The 24303-nt window shown below is 43.0% G+C and overlaps 1 protein-coding gene across 13 annotated transcripts in view; it reads right to left on the reverse strand.

Annotated features, from left to right (window-relative positions):
* The window catches only part of pcbp3 (poly(rC) binding protein 3), a 46054-nt gene extending 22097 nt beyond the window's left edge, over positions 1-23957 (reverse strand). For 5 of the 13 annotated variants that reach the window (XM_027005705.2, XM_027005704.2, XM_027005707.2 and 2 more), the window contains exons 1-4: positions 23647-23956; positions 10351-10428; positions 10096-10205; positions 9490-9634 (exon numbers count right to left, since the gene is read on the reverse strand). The gene's annotated coding sequence lies outside the window, so the exon portion shown is untranslated. Of the gene's footprint in view, positions 1-9489; positions 9635-10095; positions 10206-10350; positions 10429-12581; positions 12677-14556; positions 14650-23597; positions 23619-23646 lie in introns of those variants that run through there. The other 8 variants (XM_027005709.2, XM_027005708.2, XM_027005703.2 and 5 more) reach the window with 6 other exon arrangements.
* Between the last annotated feature and the right edge of the window lie 346 nt (positions 23958-24303).

Below are 24303 nucleotides of genomic sequence, written 5' to 3' on the forward strand. Positions count from 1 at the left end.
GTAGTGCAACTATCTCATGCACAGCATAGCCCCTACAAACTCATTACAACTGCTTTGCCAAAAAACAACATCGGGGCACCATCTTCTGCAGGCATGTAACCAAACACAAAAAAAGAAGCGTTGCCATTTATTCTTAGCTCTGATATTGGTGGCTTCCATCTTGAAGGGTGGGTTGCAACAAAGACAATAAAGACATCTAAAGCCAGACCTTCGATCTCCACATAACTCTCACCAGCCAAATCACAATCACCGCTGCCCCAGTACTGTCAGACATGACAGTACGAACTGGTTTCTTTTCTTTAAATATGGTGGATGTAAATCAGATATTTTTCTGACCTGGAACATACTAATATGGCTACACTAATGTTGCAACCAAACCTATATCAATCCTTTTAATATACCTTGTTTTTTAATATACCTTGTTTTCAATAATCACTGTCAGAATGTTATAAATGAAAGTCTGCTTGTCATGTTCAGACAATGCGTAAATACACCTCTAGACATTAGCAGGAGTACCGGACATTTTGTGTGGGGATAAATCCCTGTCTAATTCACTATGACAGACCATAAAGCCATGATTGTAATTGAAGTAATGATGCTGGGGAGGACCCCATAGCTTGTAGAGGCTTTTACAAGAGGGAGGGTGCTTCTCTAAATGTTCTGAACCATTATGAAAGTCAGATAATGTGTCAGTAGCTATAATCATCTAAAATAGCGCAGTCTTGTCATACTGACATCTTTGCCATTGAATGGCTACTTGGATTCATTTAGTTACCCAGTACCATAATTAGAGTTACACTTTCTGTAAATACAGCACAATTTCACATAGAATTTTGTCCATTGGTTAATAACTATAACTTTGGTTAAAACCATGCAGAAATCCAAACTTGGATGCTAACAAAGATAAACAGGCAATGGGAGGATCCAATCTGCTCATCTCTTTATAACAAAACACCATCAGGTTCTTTAGAGCTTTGAACCTGCCATAGAAGACATTGTTCGTTTTGACCACTGTTTACCAAAATTCAGCCTTAAGGGCACAAATGGCTTTTTAAGCAACATGCAAAGTATGTTTTCATAATGTTTTTACCTTTGTGCCGCTTCCAACAGATGGTCACCACTTTGGATGTTTGGTAAAGATTGAAATTATTTTTAATAATGTAGGAGGGAAGGATTTCTGCAGTCCCCTTTCTCTCTCTCTGCCCTTACAGAATGCTGGCATTTGATTGGCCACCATAAGAGGTCATGTGGGCAAGGTACTGGACACGTGACCTTTGAGAATCAACGCACTAAAAATCCCTAAATCCAAATTCCACTGCAGTGGGAGAATCAGTTGCTGGTGCTTTTGTCATCAATTTGGATTTTTTACATTTTCTGTAGGAGAAGTGAGATGTTTAAGTCTGCTCAGCGAACAGCCCCAGGGGTATTTGTGGTGGGCAGGTTGGCACCCAAGGCTACAGTCATCTGGACCCTTCCTGGGCGACACTCTTGTGTAGTTTTGTCCACCTCACTACAGATGTTCCCGCAGTCTGCCATGTCACCCTCCGTCACTTCAGTCATGTGCAATTGCAATCGAATCATTTGTTTATTGAAACATTTAGACCATCATATGCTTCCAGCCAGCCCTTACCAACCTATCTGCATTTTCCAGGAGAAAGCCCTTTGCCATGAGTAATGAAATAAAAACAACAAATCAGGCTTAGATCAGCATCAGCACTGATCCCCTGTTTTAATCTGGCAGCATGTGGGATTGCGGGCAGTGCCCCAGATGCATGGGATTATAAACCTTGCAAAGTAACCCACTTCAGTTGGACTGCAAATGGGATTTAATCATCCCTGAGGCTTAGTTGCTAGAATTGCATTGTCTTTACAAAAATAGATCAAAAATCAAGGAAATGATGGCCATACAGTGAGGTTCAGTGAGGAAGGAAACCTTTCTGGAAAAGAACTCATGGAACATAAAATTCTGGCATAGACAGAATCATGCCCACCAGCGCCATCTCACATCTCTCCTAAAATCCACACAGTCTGTGGGCGGCAGTGCCAATGCTCTGCCCTTCAGACGCCATCACAAATGATGCGCCGCACCAGCGCACTCCACGTGAGCTTTTCGGCTCACGGAAATGAAATGAAAGCAAGGAGCAATATGTTTCAGAGTAAAAACATATGTTCCAGAGCACATTCTATAGGCCTGGGTTAAGGACACAATTAGATTCAATTTTACCGAAACCTGACTTGCTAGGAATTTCTTCCACTGCCTACCTGGGATGGATCCAGTTCTGTCCCATATTATACAACTACAGAGCATAGTAACAGAGAGGCAAAGGTCCAGAAAAGCGCTGCAATTGCCTGTGGTGCTGCTGAAAATCACTACGAGTAACACTACACGACACCTCTGAGTGTTAAACTGGACGCACATACTCTCACAGCTGCATCTGAAGCACCCTAAAAGTTAAAAAGTATATGTGAAGTGAAACATAAATAAAGATTACCATCATCAATATCAGCGTTATCATTTAGTCACTTAGTCTGTTGCTCTTACCAGACAAGGGGAAGTTCCGGCAGTTGAGTTAAGACCAGAGGTGGAAGAGAACAGGCACAATGAGGAATCAGAGAGAGTTCCCGGCCCTATAAGTAAACTACACTATTGCCCCTGGCAAGGTCACAAGGCACCCCACCAACATGGTGGGAGGGGGGCAAGGCATACCGTATTACTAGGCACTTGGGTCAAAGCAATGGCTTCATTGCTTCATCGTCCACTCATCAATTGAAGCAGCTAATCGGCCTAGATGAGCGTGAAGGAGAGAGCAATCAGTATGATCAAACAGTCCAGAGCCTCAAGGCAGGAGATTTGCATGTGTGGAGGATTTTAAGAACTGTACACACACACAGACCTTTCTTATGATGTAGCTCACACATGTAACACTTATTCAATAATGTATTTTTCCTTCAACTTAGTTCTGTGATTGGCAGTGTTGCTATGCTGCACTTCCAAGATCGATCTGTTCAGCTCAGTCGGCAACACTGGTTTTAATTGAGCTGCAGGCCTGAAGGCTGTAATCAGGCAGTTCATTATTGGATGCAGGCCATGACTCCTCTGGCTCAGCACTTCAGACTGCTGGGTGAGATGAGTGAAAAATCCATGCATCACCAAATAGAAATGGAGTGTTTGAAATCACACACACACACACACACACACACACACAAACACACCAACACAGGGGATTACAATTGTTTTTTTCACGTTGGCCTTTGACCTAGAATGCCAAGTTCTGACACCAAATCTCCTTTATCATTCAGTTTCATGAGAGCAGTGGCTCTTTAGACCAGGAAAGGACACTTTACAATGTCTTTCAGTCATGAGGCCAGTGATAGGCCCACTCTCTAGCCCCCTCCTTGCACACCAAAGTCAGTCTCACTGTCTGAGAGCTTCAAGAGACAGAGGATGCAAGGCTTGGCTGGAGGGAGTAAGTGGATGTAAATGGGTTACAAGTAGAAGATTCTCTGGGACTCAATGGCCTTGCCTTTTGGCCCTGGATGTAAGCTTTTACGAGCCCTGTCTTGGCCTACCCCAACCATAACTCGTTAATGGGAAATTTCACCGGACAATCCACTCAGCCACAGTCAGTGCTTTCAATGGAAGGGCCTTGCAGCTAAAACCAATAACCATTGAATTTGAAGTGGAACTGTCAGATGCAATACTAATTCACATGTACACAAAGTGCACAAAAACACATTGAAGAACATGTGTTTTCATGATTAGATCTATACAACATCCTGGGAAAAAAATCCAGAGTGAATAGAATAGTTATAGAAGTTCACCTGTACAGTGCTATCCCAGAATGCTATGTTCCTGTCACATCCCTTTTCTGCATAAAGGACCATGTGTGCATGCATAGACAAGGACATTACAACCAGGAGGTGAGTCACCCCCCTACCCGTATCTCCATGCTGCAGCTCTCTGGGTTATTCCTTGATGTTTAACACTTGCCCCTTCACGGTTTTCGCTAGCCAAGCACATGAAAGGCTGAACTCCAAGGCATGGCCCAGTGCATAGCCTTCTGCCATGTTTTATCCCTCTCTTCCTTTTCTCTTTGCTCTCAGCTCCAACCGTTCCATATCATAACTTTTGCAGGGGTCTCCAGAGAGAATATAATTCTATTCCCCATCCTTGAAGATTAGAATCGGCATGACACAAAATATACAGTCAACACGCCCAGGAACCTGCTTGTGACTCTGCAGCTTTCTGCTAGAGACGCTGGATACATTTCTGATTTTAATCACTTTAGGCGTTAATAAATATAGAGCTGGACAAGGTTCCAGCTCTATATTTATTAACGCCTGCACTGCCATATGGGAGACTGTGATTAAAGTCTGAAATTGATCTGGGAGGACATGCGAATGCGATGGAGTAGCACTGGTCAAATGGCCCCGGTCACTGTGCACCTCTGTGCATAAAATGCACCTCTGACTACTGAGCAACTTAAAGTCATTTGTCAGCAGCACCATTTAATACATTTCAATAAAAATCATCCACTATATCACAGAAAAACTTCACATTTCATGCTAAGTAAAAGTGGCTGTATCAGTGGTTGTGAGGCCTGCTCCTTGGAGACCACTGTGCTGCATGTTTGTCCAGTGCCCCCCTGCTAATACACTTGATTCCACTCATCAACTACTTATTAACAATCTCTTACAAACTGAATCAGGTGATTAGGCATCTTAATTGGTATTACGTAAAGAAAATAGACCTCAGAATACATCTGGACTGGTGAAAAAGAAAAAATAATCAAAACCAGAGCAATCCCACATTGTGCAGGATATTTTTTAAAATGTTTTTTATGTTTTGCATTTCAAAACATTCCTTACAAAGACCATAATCTTCACAAGCTTCTTATGTGGTGCATCCATTGCAAAGTCTTGCTGAGCAAACATTGCTTTGATGTAATGATCCCCACACCCTTGCACCCCCGAATCATGATGTGCAAAGCTGAAAATGACATCTTTATATCTGCAAGAGTGCAAGATGGCCTCAATTTCAGGCTATGAATTTATAACGTGCAGAACACACTTTGGTGTTTAGAGATGATCTGTCAGAGATAGTGTCTAGTTGTAAGTTCTTTGACCCAGCTAGATGCAAGTGGGGTTTGATTCCAGTTTCTTTTTTATCCAGTTTCTTTTGGTGCTTGAGGTGTAGTCACCATCATCTGTTCCAATCTAAACAGGACAGAGCCCCTCAGGCGACAGCCTTTCTGGCTTTAAAGAGTAGTTGCAGTGCAGGCAAGGTGGTACCATGAGAGCTGTACATTAGTGAGCCCTGTACTCAGCCTAAAACATTTGTTACACCAGTGAGCAATGACTGCATCTCAGTGGTTAGTGGTGTTATTCTGAATGAGGCCATCAGCCAATTGTTTGAAAACGCAGTCAACGTCACAGCAGGAAAAGAAAGGGTGTCACATCAGGAAAGTCACAGTTGTGCCACTGTTTCACTTTCCCGGCTGTGAGCACCACTGCTTTGTATTTGGCTGTTAATGTCCTGCAAAGAGCCCATCAACACACCACAACCACAAAACGACTGTCAGAGATTCAGACTGCACTACTTAGAGACACAATACAAGAGAGATTAGAATGATGCTCTCATTGAATAATTTTTTGGTCTGACACACAAAGGGGTGCCATTAAAAAGGTTTAAGATAGTAAGTGCATGAGGGATGTCTTAAATGGCAATTACTAGGAAAGAGATTTCAACTGAAGATCAGAGGCAAAGATTTGGCTGTCACACAGCGACAATAAAATAGTAGGGGGTGAAATTCTAAAGGCTGCTAATTGTCGATGGTAAGACAAAAACATCTTCAAAACAAGTCTGTTGTTTAGATTACGTTCCTGCTCCCAAACATCTGAAATTTCTAGGAATTTTCATCTCCCAATTTCTGAAAGTCAAAAATTAAAACAAAATGTAATACTAACAGAATGTATTTAAGGAACTGCCCCCTGCGCATATTCAAGCCTGGAAAGAGTGTGCATGCAGTAAAAATCGGTCACATTATATATAAAAGATTAACGGGGAAATGTTCTCAAAGTGAGAGCCAAAATAAACATAACATTTGATGACACCATCATAAAGCAGTAAGCCTGTACACCCGTTGGTGGCACAGAACAGAACAAAGCACTGTTTTGAGGTTTTTTTTTTTAAACTGAGGTCAGAGGGAGGTGTTCTTCTCCAGAGGAATGAGGCATCATTCTTCAAGCAGAGCCCATCATTCAGGAAGACCTTTGGAGTCTGTTGCCCACAGCCCCGATTCCTTCTCCCCCGTTAGCATGCGGCCATAACCCTCGGTCGTTGTGACGGGGCAGGGTGTCCAGCAGCAGCCTAACCCTGAGACCAAGGAAGTAGTGGCAGAGGAGTAGAAATTGTGTGTGTGTGTGTGTGTGTGTGTGTGTGTGTGTGTGTGTGTGTGTGTGTGTGTGTGTGTGTGTGGGCATGTGTATGAGGGTGTATGCATGCTTATGTTTTATGCTCTCCCTGTGAATCCTGTTGTCACAGAAACAAAGGAAGAAGAAGTAACTGAGGAGGAGGTTGTCACAGCAACTCACTTTTGCAGTTGACCTGGAGTGAGGCTCTTGGACCCCGAGCCCAGCCCCTTTCTCCTGGGCCTCAAGAGGCTGTTCCAGGCCATACTTGATGTGGACCAGAAGTGTCAGTCAAGCAGAACTGAGCACAAACTGCACAGCAGCTAATTCCTTTAGTCAAGGCCTCACACCTTCAGCTAGCACTAATACTAATACTGGAGATATCTTACAACTTGTGAAAGACTGAAACAAAGGAATATAGCAATAGAGATCAGGCAACTAAAAAACCAACAGTTTGTAAAGCACACTCACATGTTTAACTGCCTGGCAATCAGACTCAGTCAGCATCAAAGTGAATCATGAGTAGTATAAGAAAGCATATCAGGTCGATACCTGATCGTGAAATCATGGTACAGCAGAGGAGCCTCCACTGCTAAACACAGAGTATTATACTCAGCACAGATTGAGTGTCTACCAGTGTTCTGATCCAGAGTCTCCCAGCCCTTGCTCATGTCCTAGAACTGGGGAAAGCCATTTCTTTATAACATGCGGAGTGTCTGAAACACACACCAGGATACATCTGAGAGTGAGTGCAGTAGCTACATGCCTGAGGCCCTTTCTCATGCCTCCATGATAGGGCCCGTTCAGTTCCAGAGTGCCAAACCTGCATTAAAATTAACCATGGCAAAGCCAGAAAATGACAGCTTTTGGTGCAAATAGATGGCAGTGTTTTCAGCATAATAAAACCCACTGGAAATGCTTCTGCTCGCAGCATTGTGCCCTGGGGATGAGAAGACCACAACGAGCACATCAGCTATGTCCCTCCACACAGGGTGGGGAAGTCAGTGTGTGGCGCAGCAGGTGTACAATTTTGATTGTGCATACACATGTCTCGACAGGGCATACCCACTCAGGCAGGGCTGGAGTGTGTGTAGGGGTTTCATTGGCTCAGGAATTTCTTATTCTCAGTGACTGCTCATCTATATTCAAACTATTGCTCTCTTCAATTCAATCTGGTCTTTTTTGTACTAGGTGTGGAAAAATATATATGAAAATGATTGATAACAGTGGGTTAAATGGCTATGTAATAACCTAGTCCCCAAGCCTAGGCCTATTTTCATAATACAATTTACAATACAATGAGTATAAGCACAAATTATTCATAATGAGGTGTGTGTATGGCATGATACTGTACACACAGTGCATCTATGAACAGTGCATTTGTGTGTAAACATATATGCTCCAAATACAGCAGCCAGATGGCAAAATAACAGGAAGGGTCCCCATGGTACGTGTGCTTTTGCCTGTGCACTATGCATACATGAATACTAAAAAACTGACAAACATTTCAGGCCTATTTGAACACAGCAGACTTGTAGATCTCCATGCTTCTGACAGCTCTTCATGAATCACCTCTGCCCCATATGAAGCAGTGACTTTGACAAAAAGGGTGACTACGACCACAGATGAATTGATCATGGTGGCATGGGGATGCAGATGACAATAATCTCTAGCATCTCTGCCACAGATGGTCTGGCCTTCATCAAGCTGGAATTTTCACATTTGTCCCAGTGAATCTTTGCTCTATCAGTAGGAATACATTTTCCTTGCACCCACTCATCATGCATCTGTAAATCTATTATGTCACGTATGCCAAATAGTACAATTAAGTAGCATCTTATTTAAGATGCATAATGCAAGACATTTCATTTAGTCCTGAAACAAAAATAACACTAGGCTATAGTTTTCAGTAGCAGCTGAAAATATCTGGTCATGTGTCTATTACAGCTATTCATGGGCTAAACTGTGCTTTTCTTTCTTCTCTTTTTTATGTTCACTAACCTCTCTGCTTTCTACCTGTGCAGCTGTGAGAAGAGAGGAGAGGTCCTCTGTAAGGTGCTCACAGGTTACAGGATTCAACATTTCCCTTTCACTCAGTAACCCTCCCCCCTCCCCACATCACAATCATCACCTGAACTTCAGTGTGTGGCCCAGTGTTTACATGCAGCAGCCATGGCTCCATGCAGGTTATTTTTAACACCCGTCCTGCAGCTCACATGCCACTCACCCTTCGGCCAGAGCTGCCACTGCAATGAAAGCACTTGTGATGACAAAGGACAAAAGCTCCCTCTGAGATGTACCAGAGACACTGCCCAGCCATGGGAAAGCAATGTCATGCAGCAGTGCGGAGTGGAAGGGGTGCAAGAAAACCTCTGGAACTACCTATATCCATGCTCCCAAAAGCATTAATCATTACTAATGTTTCCATGGTGTGAGTCACAAAATTGATCTCACTTTTGTTGAGGCAGCACTGCTGAGTTGGTGCTAGACATCTCTATGTGATGTGGTTTAATTTCTTACATTAGATTTTCAGAAAGGAAAGCCCCAGCTGACCACAGTGACTGGAGAGCACATAGCACAAATGCTCAGAACACAACAAAAACCACCAGAATATCCTTCAGTGTGAGTTCCTGCTGTCACCACCACAGCTATCTTCCTATTAAATTAGGAGCACGATAAGAGATTAGTGTTAAGTCATTGGGCATTAAGTTAAAGCTGGTATCCTCATTTCAGGCAATTCTAGTGTTCTTTACTTTTAGTCACATAGTGCTGTACAGTTCAATCCAAAGAACATCAGCAACAAAACAATTAATAACTGACTCTGCAATGAATCACTTAGGTTTGGAGGGCTCCAGGGTAGGAGGTGAGAAGCACTGGACTGAAAAACAGTCAAGCATTCAGAAGTGGACCAGAGACCCGGCACGTGTAGGAGGGAGCCAGCTAGACAGGGCGTAACGCAGCCTTTTGGACAGAGAGAGTGGTGTGGGTGGGGTCAGGCACTCACAGAGGGAGAGGCAGTATGGGTGGGGACAGGCACTCACAGAGGGAGAGGTGGTACAGGTGGGAGTGCGCACTCACTGGAGTCGTGCAGGCTTGCAGCTCTCAGGGCATAAATGGTGAGGTCAGGCAGACTAGGTGAGGAGGAGAGAGAGTGCAGCTGTGTTGCCTTGCGGATCAGTGCATCAGCCTTCCCACTTCTTTCCAGCTTGATATCCAGCCCATTCTGTAGATGCAAGCGCACAACCCAGGAAAAGCATTACAACAGTGCCATCCTGGCGTTTAGCCAGGCCAGGCCAGGCTGCCATACGCTGCACACTGGCTATGACATGGCCTTACAGCAGCCAAAAGGCTCACCACCCCCAGCAGCATGGGTGAACACACAGCAGCCATATGGGTACTGATTTACTTATCACATGCTTAGCTGACTCACCTCATTAGGAAAAGATCCACAAAAATAAAGTGCTAACATTTGAAAAGGCTCATGCCTCTAATTAATTAGTGAATGCATCATTAAAAAACCCCCAAAACAAAACAAAAGAACCACTTGCATATAAGCCTAATCATATAAAAAAATAAAATGAGAGGTGGATTTGGTGTGGTTCTAGGTATTGCGTACGACAAGCCAGCAGGCATTCCTCTACACTCATGATACAAATAGATGGACAGGTGCAGAGGGTCTCTGACCAGAGAGGGATCCAAAAGGTCTCTTGAGTTTTTTCTTCCAGGTCATGTGACCAAGTGCTGTCACACTTCCAGAAGACTGGGGGAATTTGTTCTGTCCAGCACAATTCCACCTGGGAGGGTTGTGGTAGAGAGAGAGAGAGAGAGAGAGAGAGAGAGAGAGAGAGAGAGAGAGAGAGAGACCACAATCTATCAACACATTTAGATTAATGCACTTTTTAAGTACTGTATTCAAGATCAGTAGCATGCCAATATTACCTAAGCCTTGATATTCTTTTAAAGGGGTTTATGGATGTAATTAAAGTTTTTTCTTCTTCTTATATTGAGTAGACAATTCTGTAAACAGGAAAATGAATAATGTAAGTACACTTCACACTAAATATATAAATAACACACACACACACACACACACACACACACACACACACACACGGCCTAGCAAATATGACCTTTCCTGAATAAAACAAGTTAAATAAAAAAACACAGACAGCCTAGAAAGGTCCTGGTGAAATGTGGTGATATTAATTGTTAACTGGGCAGCCTTAAGCTATGAAGGAAGATGACAGGTGTCTTGTTGAATAATGTTGAGGATATGTGTATAGTTATCTGAATTCAGGTCTAATGATGTACCATTAATGATTTTTTTGTGTTAATCCAGAAGAGGTAAGTTTTCTGTCAAGGTATGCCCCCTCCTCCAAAACGTCTCTCTCTCTCTCTCTCTCTCTCTCTCTCTCTCTCTCTCTCTCTCTCTCTCTCTCTCTCTCTCTCTCTCTCTCTCTCTCTCTCTCTCTCTCCGTCCGTCCGTCCGTCCGTATGGCCACACCCCCCTGTGTTTCACAGCTGCTACTCGTTGTGTATCGTTAGTATGCGTGTATATGAGTATCGTAGTTGCTTGCAAATGTTGTCGGCGTTTGACCCTGCTCGCCTGTGAGCTATGTCGCGATTGTGGTGTGTATTAATAAAAATGTTCTGTGTTCCGTAACTCGTCTCCGCGCGCTACATTAACAATGAGAAATTTGAAAGTAACTGGAATTTTAAGGAAAGAAAAAGAGTGAAATACAAGGTTGCCTTTATCAGTGGAATCAGCGTTATCTTTCTCAGCTTTATCTGGGCACAGGGGCTGGTGCATGCAGCCCTAGCTGGAGACGTTCCATAGTTAGCATTCAAATCACCAGAGGCGTCTTACTTTCTGTAGTTAGCGTTCAGATTGTCGTCTTTATCATTTCTCCTCTCTAATGAGAGGACTTATAGTGCATGCTTTCAAGAAGAATATCTAAATTACTGAGGTTGCATGTTGATGAGAAATCATAACATTTACAATCATGTCACATTGTATTTGACCTCCTTTTTGTCGCAGGGTAATAGGAACTCTTGCAGACAGATTGCTAGTTATATGCCTGTATTTTTGAGGGAGTTGCTGGCATCTGAAATTTTTGCAAGGAAATAAACAATTTACTTTGGGAAAACAGGTCAAACTAATTTTAACTGGGTGACCGTACAATTCGCGGAGCTAAAATTATATCGATTTATAGATGGATGATGATATCTTATAAAAGGTGTTTAGGAAGTAGAGCAAGTGCTCAAATGTTCAGCCACTGTGGGAAGAATGCATACAACATATACATTCATTCTCAGCAGTGGGCAGAAGGTCTTATCCAGAGAGACTTACATATTTATCATTAAGACAGTATAGTTTATTGGGCATTTATATGAAATGTTATATCTGTTCCTGTGCTTCTGTGCACCTATTCTAAAGCAGAAGAAGTGACAATGTCTGATATCATTAATTACGATTCTTTCATTGATAAGGAGGTGGAAGGTTGGAGCAAATATTTGTCAGCACTGCAGTCATCAGTGAGCACCATGGTGGTATAAATACAGCAAAGATTTAAGATAGCAGTGTCTTTTTTAAATTGGATTTTTATTGAGCTTTGCTGGTTGGAGGATTCTTCTGTCAGAGCTGGCACTGTACACCTCTGGCACTGACTGTACACAGAGAGGAAGAGGACCTTTCAGAATGACAACATTAATAAGTTAACACTTCATCAGCTAAGAGACGTGCTTTAGTGTTGCCTCTTAACCCCACAGCACCATCTAATGGTGCTGTTTTAGAGGGCTTCTAAAATGACTGAAATAATACAATAGTATTATTGTCTTGGGTTTGTGTTGGTTTGGAGAATACCATACAAAAATTCAACACAGAGAGAGGGACTCTGAACAGTTCTGGCATGTTTATTTCTACTTAACACTCTATGAGGTGCCTCACACTATATGAGAAGGAATGTAGTCACATTCCCACACGCGGGAGTAGGCTAAGGGTAGACTGCCCTCTACTGGTACAGTAAAGTGGCCACAGAAATCAAAAGACACCCATTAACGATCATCTATTTAGTGCATATAAACTGGCATGGTTATTGCACTGAGTGAAATTTGATTACAAACGGCATTCTTACCCAAAGTATCAAACAAACAAAACCCAGAATGCTTACTTTATCAAGTATAGTCATCAGGGGACCAAATTAACATCCTTAAATTGGTGAAAATCTCATCCTGAGATTTTGCTCTCTTTGTTGAGAGCTCATTCCTGAGAACACACACACACACACACACACACACACACACACACACACACACATTATATGTGTGGGCACAGATTAAAGGTGGAGGCAGGCCCCACCACACGACCACTAGCTGAGCGTGTTCCTCTGACCTCACACTGTGAGGAAGGGTATACAGCGAGCAGGGCAGTTAATTGTTTCCTCTGAAGCAGCTGGTGATCTGATCTCCCATTTGACACGCTGCTACTCCAGACAGTCCCGGGGGTGAAATTCTATTACGACGCAGCGTGAAATTCCGTGAAAGAAGGCTCGACACAGAAATCGGACCGCATGAATATTTAATGGTACCTAAAAGATGGCTTTGTCTGGACCTAAACTCCAAACCTCGCCATGTTCTGTCCTGATCCTTGCCCAAGCAACCAGCACAACAGCAAGGTGACGGAGATCTGCAGCTGGGCCAGGGGGGTGAGCCGTACATGCTCATCAACCAATGAGAAACAGAGAGACAGAGAAAGATGGAACGAGAGAGAAAGAATGAGAGAGTGAGATTAAGAGAGAGGTAGAGAAAGAGAAAAAGCAAAAAGAAAGAGAAACAGGAAGAAAGAAGAAAAGAGAATGAGAGGGAGAATGAGAGAGCTAGAGAATGTTGGACTTAAGGTAAAATTGAGAGAGGACAGATGAGACTAATACTGATGTAAGATTAAGAATGGGTGATACACAAGTAATTGTCATATCTGAAAAACATAATATTACTGAATGTGACTGTGAATGTAACTTCTGAAGAAACCACATCAAAGAAATATTGCTAATACATCTTGCAAATACCCATACAGGAAGCAAATGTAAAGAGGACATTATGCATATTTATATTTTGCCATCAAGTTTATCATTTTCCAAACAGCAGTCACTCAAATCTTTTGTGTAAAATTCATGAAATTTTAATAGGACCTAAACTATTTATATTGTTAGTTTCAATAATGCATTGCAGGGCTTTAAAATTGTGCTTTCAATGTTAAGCGCAAGACAGAGGAAAGAAGATATTTTATCCGTTTCCATTAACACTCACTGCATGGCTCCTGCTGAGAAGCCACATGCGTTGCTCTGTTTTCTGGTGAGCTGATGAGCCCTGCATGTAATCCACTGCAAAGTCTTCAGTGAAGGACAAAAGGTTCACATGTGGAAAGAAATGAAGGAATAGCTAGAGGACAGAAGTGTTGTTCTCCTCCTCTACCCTGTCAAGCCTCAGAAAGCTCAGAACTGACACAAAGGACTGATGCACTCAGAGAGTGTGTGACGACGTGTGAGCTTCCCCCAGCCGGTGGGAAATGATGCTTTAGTCTTAGTCTACCCACTTTTCTCACAAGAAGCCCATATCCTTCCTGAGTACAGGTCACTGGAGGCATATGCATGCCAGTGGATTGTGGATTCACATGCATGAGGTCCTTATAGGTCCTTAACTCCCCATTAGGGGAGTTTCATCTAGCGCCTGTGCCGTATAGGCTACATATGCAGCCAGTGAACCATTAAATGGTGAGGATGTCCTTCAACATAAATAATTACACTCAATTGTTGGTATTTGGATGGGACTCACTAATCAGATGTAGGACTGTAGGATTCAGGACTGTTTTCACTGGCCAAGTAAGACTCTCAAGTAATGTGTCTTGGCAGTAGTTCACATTAACACAGAATAAAACTACAGATGAGTCAACAGCATAGCCTCAGAGCACTTTAAACACTTTGTTGTTTCTAACTTAATGAAACCGAAATTATTTTGTTGCCTATGGGGAATTTTTTTTTTCAAATGAGCCTTTTTGATGAACATAAACATAAACAGAGCTTTTTAAAGTTGAGTGTTTCTGTTCAGGCACAGAAAAAAACAGACTCGCTCCTGTGGGTGGGCACTTACTTTAATGCGCAAACTGAAGCAGTCATTGATTTGGGAATGAATCTCCCAGCAGTTCAGGCCCTAATCAATCAAATGTTTCCATAGCTTCTTTTTCTATTAGATTAAAATGAAAAAAAAAAAAAATTAAGTCGCTGACGATGGCATTTGTGTAAAAAAAAAATAAAGAAAGAAAGTACATTATTGTGCTGATTCAAAAATTATCCAAGAGGCTGTCATTGACGCTGAACTGACAAAATATTAAAAGCAACTAAATAATCTCCGAAATATTACAGCTAACACTGCACAACCTTGATAGAGAAATTATTGATGAAGGCAATTTTTTAAGCAGCTTTTTTCACAACCTGCAACAAGAAGGTGAAATGCAAGCATGTCTGCATGACTGGCTAAGTTTATGACAAAATTGTTTGAAAATTCTGCTTAAGATATAGGTAGGTATTCAGAAGCAAAGCTGAGTTTTTGCAGTCTAGAGCACAAATAGAGGAACATGGGGACCTCTCTCCCTCTCTTTCTCTCCCCTCCGCCTCTCTCTTACACACACACACACACACACACACACACACACACACACACACACAAATGTGCATACCCGTGTAAGCAAAAAGTCAGCAAACTGCTAACGTGTAGCCTAGGTGGACGCTGGCATTATGTCCCTTACACACAAAGACACTTGAGCTCTTCCAATTTTGATGCCTTTACCAAATTCACTGTAAACTTTCTCAATCCCCAGAAATATCCAACACATTTAACCAATCATGGATGCGCACACACACACACACACACACACACACACACACACACACACACACACACACACACACACACACACACACACGTTGTCATTAAAATCTAACACACTCAACATCTACAGTACCCCAACACAAAATTACCCACAGTAATATTGTTAAATAAAAAGAAATATATTTCTGTCATGAACTTAGTCCATACTCTTGTCATGTACAGCCACTAACTAATAAACTCAGAGTTGGTACAATTGGCAGTTAAATACAATGGCGTATTGTTAGTAGGCCGTTAGGCAGTAATCAATACTGCTCCCCTTTGGAACTGGCTCTGCACTTTGTGTTATGTCGTTAGAGAGATATCCTGACATATCTTTAGCTTGGCCAAATAATTTAACATGCTGCAAGGCAGTGAATGTCAATTTGCTTGAAGACAATTGAGTGTTTGAAATGACTCTCCACAAGGAGAAATTAAGAGCTTTGTCTGATAATTCCTTACTACATAGGAAAGATAACTGCAGATAAATCAACTGAGCAGCCCTGTTCACAGTGGGCTCATGGACAGCGTGTCTTGATTTCCATCACAGTGACTTCCACAGCGAAGGCTGGGCACAGAGCGGCAGGGTTTGTCTGAGTAAGCTACTTTACTCCGGTGCCCATTTGAAGGGTTGAGTCACTGTTCTGTGGTTCTACTGAACAGTTTTTTAGTAGATACAGATTTGAAAAGCCTTTGTTCCTCTTCACAAAAGACTGGAAAACTAATTACTGAAAAAAATGGTCAATGAATTTTCATGTGAATTGGTCTTTTATCCTCTATTTTTTCATGCATTGACAAAAAGACATGAAAAAATGTACTAAGGACATAAAATTGCAGAGGCCAGCCCCCCCAAATGGCCAAACCCCCAAAGACAAGCAACTAAGTCTTCAGACCTTCTTTGAAATACCTCCCAGTGAACCTGAAATTACCTGTGATTGAAGATGCATTAATCTATACATTTGCCTGAGCCAAATCTGTGAAATATATAATTAGGGCCTAACAGTGATGGACATTAGAAATGGTCAGGGACTAGATTAAAGACCTGACACTGACATTATTGTGTAGATTCCTAGGAATACATACTCTAATGTGAGATTATCAGTGAAGCAATGTTTTTCTTAATAAATCCCACTACAGTTGTAATGCATTACCTATGGATAGTTATTGAAAAGCATTATCATTATTCTTATATCCAAGCAAACCAACCATGATATAATCCATTTAATTACTGAAAACCAAATGGCAGCTTCTTTTAATAGCACAACCCTGTAAACAATATTACCCACATGACATAAACAGAGTCTTGTTTTGCCTTTCTCAGATATGGCAGTATACACAAACAAGACAGCACGCCTTTCTCAGAACCCAGTCTGAGGCTGATTCTTTTGAGACAAATGTGCATTCCCCTGACAGGTCATTGTATTTTACAAGCTCTTGCGGTTAATTGGGTGCCACTGGCATTCCATAGATACCCTTCACACGAGCCATCTTGCTGTGTGTGCACCCCGAGAAACCACATCACTCCACACTCCCTCTCGTCCCAGCAGAAGGTTTGGGGGTCTTTGTGCCACAGTCTCCACTGTCCCCTTCATGCTGTCTGTGCTCACAGTGCAAGTCTAATTATTAAGATGAGCAGGCTCACAACCAGCCTAACGACTGACGAGCAATAAAAGCAAAACAACACTGAAATGTCCAACAGCCCACAGTGCCATAGAGACATATGGTCCTAGGGTAAGTAAATCCGCACCTCTCTGTAGAAAATGGAGTTTTTAGAGAAACATATCCAGGCGCTACTCTTTTTGTCTAAATTAAATGTAAAATCAATACAGCTGTGATATCTTCCAACCAAATCACTTACATTTACACAACAGAGAACTGAAATGTAATCAGTTTTTATACATTTAGTAATCACATAACATAGATCACTTAATTAGTCATGAATCTGGCAGATTAGGCATTAATTCAATTGTATCATGGGAGACTCAGACCGACTAACTCCAGTATTTGTACGCATGAAAAGAGAGGGAAGAGAGAATTGAAAAATATGAGCATGTTATATCCTTCTCGAGTGTGTGGCTTAGTGGTGGGGCATATATAAAAAGGATGTAAATTAGCCCTTTAAATGAGCAGGGGGAAGGAGATATGGTGCAATGTTCAGCAAAACACTTCACACTCATACCTCAATGGCAGTAAATGCTTCCCCCTTATGGAGTAGTGACATTAAAACACTTTGATGATTGGGAGCCTTTAAAGTCGTAATCCTGCAAAAGACGGGTTTACAAAATTCAAAGCCTTGTCCTAGATTTGAATATTGCCCATAACAGCCTCTCCACACCACCCACAATCCACCACCTCCAAAACACACACACACACACACACACACATACACACACACACACACACACACACACACACACACACACACACACACACACACACACACACACACACACACACACACACCCACAAAACAGACAATGTTATTTTCTGATAAAGGTTTTAAGGGGGAGCTGGGAGAGTGATGTGTTGTTACTAAAACTCTTTCTTCATGGTAATGATGGACAGGAATTAGCCAGCGGATCAAATTTCAAACCTTCTGTGAGAAATCATGGCATGCTAAGTAACCTGGCACTCCGATTTGCATGCGGGTAAGAAAAATGAGTTTCCAACTTGTGATGAGCTATTTAAAAGTGTCAGAAATCAAGGCACTGATGAAATCAAAGACTGATGAACTTGCAATTGCCCAATAGTTTGCTAAGCCTAATCTTTCAAAACAGAAATCTGATTAATGCCGTTCACTTTGATATCGGCCTCATGATATAATCTATAAGTGGTATTAGATGATCCACCTATAAAGACATTTTTATAATGCATCTATATAAGATGAATAGAAAAGACCTTTGCTGTTGCATATAGCCAATGTCATTTTTATCATGAGGAAGATATAAAATGCCAATATTTGAAACATTTATACTGACCAATTGGCCTGCAATATCTGTAATATGATATTACCATAGCATAGGCAGACATTAGTTTGGTATATTTTTCCTAGCTGTTCCAGAAAGAAGTTCCAGGCTACTGTGTTTTTAAGCTGCGTATCTTGTGGCCACACATGCTGCGCATCTCTGCTCGGCGGGCTAATCTGGAAAGAGAAGGCTCTGGCTCGCAGAACAGCAAACTGTGCTGAGCAGGGAGGAAGTGTTCTCTCCTCCTCCATCTGCTCCCGTGCTCGGCACACTTACTGCTGACTTAGCTGGGCAGATGCTTTGGGAGCGCAAACACAAGCGGCTCGGGGAAAGTGTGTCAGGCAAGCATATTTGTTACAGAAAGGACACGGCAAAGAACTATGCAGGGAAAAAGGCGGGGGGGGGGGGGGGGTGGGGGGGGGAGTGGTCTAAAGGCAACATGGTGGGAAGATTAAAAAAATGTAAAAAAAAAAAAAAGAAAAAAAAAGAAAAAGAAAAACATGAGGTAAGAGGAGTTTAGAGTTAAGGGAAGCAGAGAAGCATGATTGGACAGATGATGCCCCCTTCTCTGTTCCTCTCCTCCCACAGCCCAGCCCTCTTCCTGCTGAGACTGCTGAGGCCAATCTGTCCATCGGTGCACTCCCACTCGGCTGGGACAGAGACCCTGCCAAGGAGCAGGTGGGTGCATAGTGTGAAGAGCCCTGGCCAACAGCTCAGGAGGTTTCGGCCGTAGAGATACTGCGCTTCTTGCCATTCCTTTCCACAACTGATGGCTGTCAGTGCGGAGTGGCTGGGCCGTGTGCCGCTTGGGGTGGCCTCTCCGGTTGTCAGCATCACGTGACTAGGAGTGGGGGGTGGGGGGTGGTGGGTTATGGTGTGGGGCAGCGAAGTCTTTTGCAGCAGTGACACTCAGCGGATTGTGTCTAAATAAAGCCCCTGCACTGCATGATCCCAGCTGAGACATGGAGCTGCCTTTGTCTCAGTGATGGAGAGAGAGCAAGAACAACAGAAAAGGAGATACCGACAGACAAAAAGAAGATGTATGGGGAGTAGAAAGTGAGAGAATGAGCATGAAATAATGAGAGAGCAAGCGAGAGAAAGAGAGAAAAGTGGAAAAGGTGTTCCATCAGTGAAGTGACACAGCTTAGTATAAGAGCCTTGAATAATCAGTGGTTAAGCTGCCAGGCCTCTGCTTACACCTACAAGAAAGCAATAAACTCACACATGTTTAAATCACACAAAAAACCCATATGTCCAGAGGGGCAAAGCATGTGGGAAGACCTCTAGCCTGGCCTCCACCCTGCCATTAAAGAGCTGTACCAAAGAACCTAGGTCTATGCTCAGATACACAAAGCTGTACAGAGTCAATGATTGTGTTATGGCCCAAGCCTCCAACATGAACTGCAGGACTAATTACACTGAATCACATGTAGTTTAATACTAGAGATACTAAATACTACTTAAACACCAACACCATTACTTTGGCTTATATAACCTGCACTGAAGGGAGCTGAGAGGCACCTGTCCAGTCCCTGGTGCTTCATACATCTGCAATCATAGAAATAGGTGCTCTAGCCTGTGGACCTTAAAGGCAGACTGAGGGTGGCCATGCGGGGCCCCACCCACTCAGATGTGCCCCCCCCCCCCCCATCTCATGGGCCCTGATTGATCTTACAGCCCATCGGTGGGTTAAATTACACTGCAAAGTGCCTCTACACAGAGACAAAGGGCTTCTGGATTTCATAGACTATAATTCTATCCGGCCTTAACTTTGAAAATTTGAGGTTCAATTTCAGTACCAATCCCCCAACACCCACAGGCCAATGTTTGAATGCTTTTATGAGTTATGACACGGGCCTGATGCTGTTAACTCACTGCACAGGCGAGTGGAGAAGAGATGCTCACCAATCAGAGAAGAAGATGGGGAGCTACACCCCCGCCCCCCCGCAAGCATCGAGCAAATGTAAAGCACTAAATAAACCATGAACACAGGAAGCAAGAATTAGAAGAGCATGTCCCAGCACACCAAGCACAATGAATGTCCTGTTGCAAAGTTTGGCGCAGGCAGATCTATGTGCAATTTTGACAGTCAAATGAATGTGACTCTGAGGTCCAGGCTCCCACTAGAGTTCTGGCAGAGTAAGAGTGAAGAGGAAGCCCACAGAAAGCTGCGCTCCATTCATACTGCAGCCCTGCCCATCCAACAGCTCGGAAGCCAGGACAGCATGGGATCCGGAGCGGAGAAAAAACCCCAGCAAAAAAGCAGAAAAGGGCCAGCTGCTTGGCGAGCATGGGCGTCAGCGGAAAAAAAGGGGGAAAAGAGGAAAAGTAGAAGGAAAAAAACAGCTTGTTACGAAGATTCAAGTCATCTGGCATGTAATAGCTCTTGCCCAAAACTTTCCTGTCATACGTCACACGTCTGTCTGGAGTTGATGAAAATATACATGGCTAGATAAATATGCAGCTGAAACGAATCTGGATTGGGTTAGCAGAAATGTTAGCTCTCATCGATGACATTTCCAATTTAGCAGAGCTTAAAAACTGGTCTGTATTTTTAAATAAACCCTATGTAAGATAAGCAGCTCTTATTTCCTACACCCAGCTTTGCAGCATAATTCCAGAAGCACAGGGCAAAACCAGGAGCACCACTGGAATCAGCAGCTAAAATGCAAATCCGTACTGACTGACAGGCAAATTTCACAAGATTCCAGCATTCTGAAAAACAACCTTTCTCTTTGTGGAAATATACACATGACAAGAACAGAAAACAGCAGTACTTAATAAACTTAAATGTTTAGGCGGCACAACCTGTGATGAAGCGCTCGACTCTGAGTGGGTGTGTACAGCAGTACGTAATATTCAAATATTTACAATAAAATAACTGCAGCTAGAAAATGCCCTGTGATGTTGTGAGATCACATATGTAAAGCATAGTGCAATAAGCAAGTGTGTTGTCACAAAAGATCCATTGCTGTGGTGACACATTACAGTTTTCAGGAGTCATGGAAAGTTGAGGAATATGAGAAGGGAGACAGTGAGCAGAGAAAGAGAGAGAGAGAGATAGAGTGAGTGAGAGAGAAAGTGAGTGAGTAAGAGAGCAGGAAAGAGTAGGTGAGAGAGAGAGAGAGAGCGAGAGAGAGAGAGAGAGAATCCTATAAATTACTAATTCCACATGGGATCTGATATATGCATCTCAAACAAGGCTTTTAGTGAAATTTTTCTAGGGGGCATGGGTGGAGCCACAGTAAAAACAGACTATAAGTGTGTTTACATGACAAGACAGTAGACATGTCCTGATTAAAAAAAAACACAGTTACCCTAGGATATGGAACAAAAAAATTACCACATGTACATGAACTGAATAAATTTTGCTCTGTAGGAATAAACATTTAACTCAGTAGGGCTTAATCCTGCACCGGAGTTTCTTAATGTGTACATGTTAAAATGTGCCACCCTGTTAAGAACCAGCTCCACTTGCTTCCTGTTTCTGCAGGCTGCCTGCGATGAAAAAAACAGCCTTTTAATTTGAATAATCACTTGTTCTTTATCCCACCGCTGGAAACCAGCCAGGATGGCGGCAAAGGGATATTGGTGTTAATTAAGACACCTGTTCTTCTCTCAGTTTACTTGCCTAATCAATGCCTCCACAGATCCAGCATCCCCAGACACTCTGGGGACTATGCTACAAAACAAGACTGCAACCATTTAGCTGAACGAGTGCACGGCCTCACCGTGTGCATGACAAACAAATCACAGCAGCATCATTACAACTACCCAGTCACTTTAAGCTGTCTCAAAGCCAGGGCCCAGTGAAGTGGTTTTGTTGGTGAACAAGTGAACCTGGCAAATTAAAAAATTGATCCTTCACAGAAGAGCTCTAATACAAGACCTATGCTCTTCTGTCCAGATGTTATGATCCAGTGGACTGCAACCTGGTAACATGGTTTCAAATCCAGTTCAGTGGGGCAATGTTACCAGAGGATCATAACTAATGAACTGCCGAAAGTTGTTCGGCCTAGGGCTACAAACAATATACAAACTCATGGAAAATTTGTCCTTGATGCACTCATTGCCTTTGTTACTTTCCTGCTGCAGTTAAATTAGAATAGTGCTGCGCTGACTTTAAAATCTTTGCAGGCCAGATCTGGAGGATAGATCTGGGCACCCATCTAGCCTCAGAACAGGAGCCAAAGAGAAGTGAACCTGTGCTGACAGCTCCATCCCTTCAATCTTCAGGAAAACTCTCAAAATGCTGTGTGGAGCATGGGACTAAGCAACTTTTGTTCTGCTGTGGCCTGCGATGCCCAATAGACCATGTTAATGCCTGAACTGCACTCTTAAGCGCTTGCTTGGCTTGGCCAGGTCAATTGACTCCTGCAGCAATTACAGTTTCTGCTACGTCATGCAAACTTCAGGAAGCATGTAGAGAGCAGCATATATTTTCTACAGAATACCTACAATTACATTCATCTTACAGCTTTGCTCAAAGTAATTTAGATCCTACCCGTACAGAAAGTGTTCAGCAGAAAGAACATTACGTTATAGTAAGTACTTTGCCTAAATGCACAATAGCAAATGCCATCAGATGGAAATTAACCCATGTTAATATTTAAACTGTAGTAAGAGTATGTCTAAAAAGTAGAAACATACTGACTTTAATAAAAAATGCCACTTTTAATCAAAGTACAGTTAATGTTTGTGTTTATTATAGAGTGTTCACAGTCTGCTTGGGTAAGGAGTGCTTCCAAAGCAGATCAGAAGAAAGTCATGATTAGAAGAGAGAAACATGCAGCACTCAGTTAGAGGTGAGTTTAGGCTACAAAGCAATGGCTTTACCCCCACCTCTAACCCCCACCTCTAACACCACCTCTAACCCCCACCTCTAACCCCAACCTCTAACCCCAACCTCTAACCCCAACCTCTAACACCACCTCTAACCCCAACTTCTAACCCACACCTCTAACACCACCTCTAACCCCAACCTCTAACCCACACCTCTAACACCACCTCTAACCCCAACCTCTAACCCACACCTCTAACACCACCTCTAACCCCAACCTCTCTATCCACATCTGTACAAGAAAGGGCACTGCCAGAGGGGGAACTTTACAGCTCAAAAATGAAGGTGCGAGTGCTAATGTGTATAAGTGCATGTCTGGATGTGTATATGAGAAAGAGAGAAAGAAGAAAAAGAATGGGGAAAATGGCATGCTGGAAAAAAACAGCAGAGGGGGGCAAAATTAATTAAATGAATGCAATGAGTAAAAATAAAAAGAGCAAAGAAGAGAAAAGCTGCAGTACCTTGAGAGCAGCTGGGGCAGCGCTGCAGCCAGTCATGTTTTCTCCTTACCTGCAGTTGACAAGGCGGGACGGTGAAGAGAGGAGAGTCAAAGGGGGTGACGGGTGGAGGGTCCTGGCCGGTGCAGCTGCTGAGGGGCGATCCAGGAGGGAGGGAGGACGGAGTGACAGGGAGCAGGGAGATGGGGAGGCCAGAGGGGGAGATGAAACGGTGCTCTTCTTCCTCTCTCCCTTTATCCCTCTGCCACAGACACACACACACACACACACACACACACACACACACAGTGACAGTGGCGCGCGCGCGCACAGAGGCTGACTCCAATACCTTCAGCCAGTCAAATAATGGGAGAGTAGAGTCCCCCTACATGCTCACGCGCTTGTACCGGGAGGAAAGGGAGAACTCCCCTCCCACGCTCTCCCGGGAGCCAATAGCGCGCGGGCAATCTGTATCAGTGGCGACGAATAGGAGACCAAGCAGACGATGCTTCGTGCCAGCCAATAAATGCAATTGCTCATACCCAATCGGAATAATCATTTAGAGAGCAGCGTGAAGCTTCAGTTTCTGAAGGACAGACAAACCGGCGCACTTAGCTCATAAGGGTGATTTAAGACCGCAGCTGACATTAGAGTAATTAGATTGTAAGGCACTTAGCCTAGCAGAATAACCCTGCATGGTCCACTGCAGAACTGGCAGACTTCAAATCCA

Source organism: Electrophorus electricus, chromosome 2 (genome assembly GCF_013358815.1).
Source record: "Electrophorus electricus isolate fEleEle1 chromosome 2, fEleEle1.pri, whole genome shotgun sequence".
Taxonomy (NCBI): Eukaryota; Metazoa; Chordata; class Actinopteri; order Gymnotiformes; family Gymnotidae; genus Electrophorus; species Electrophorus electricus.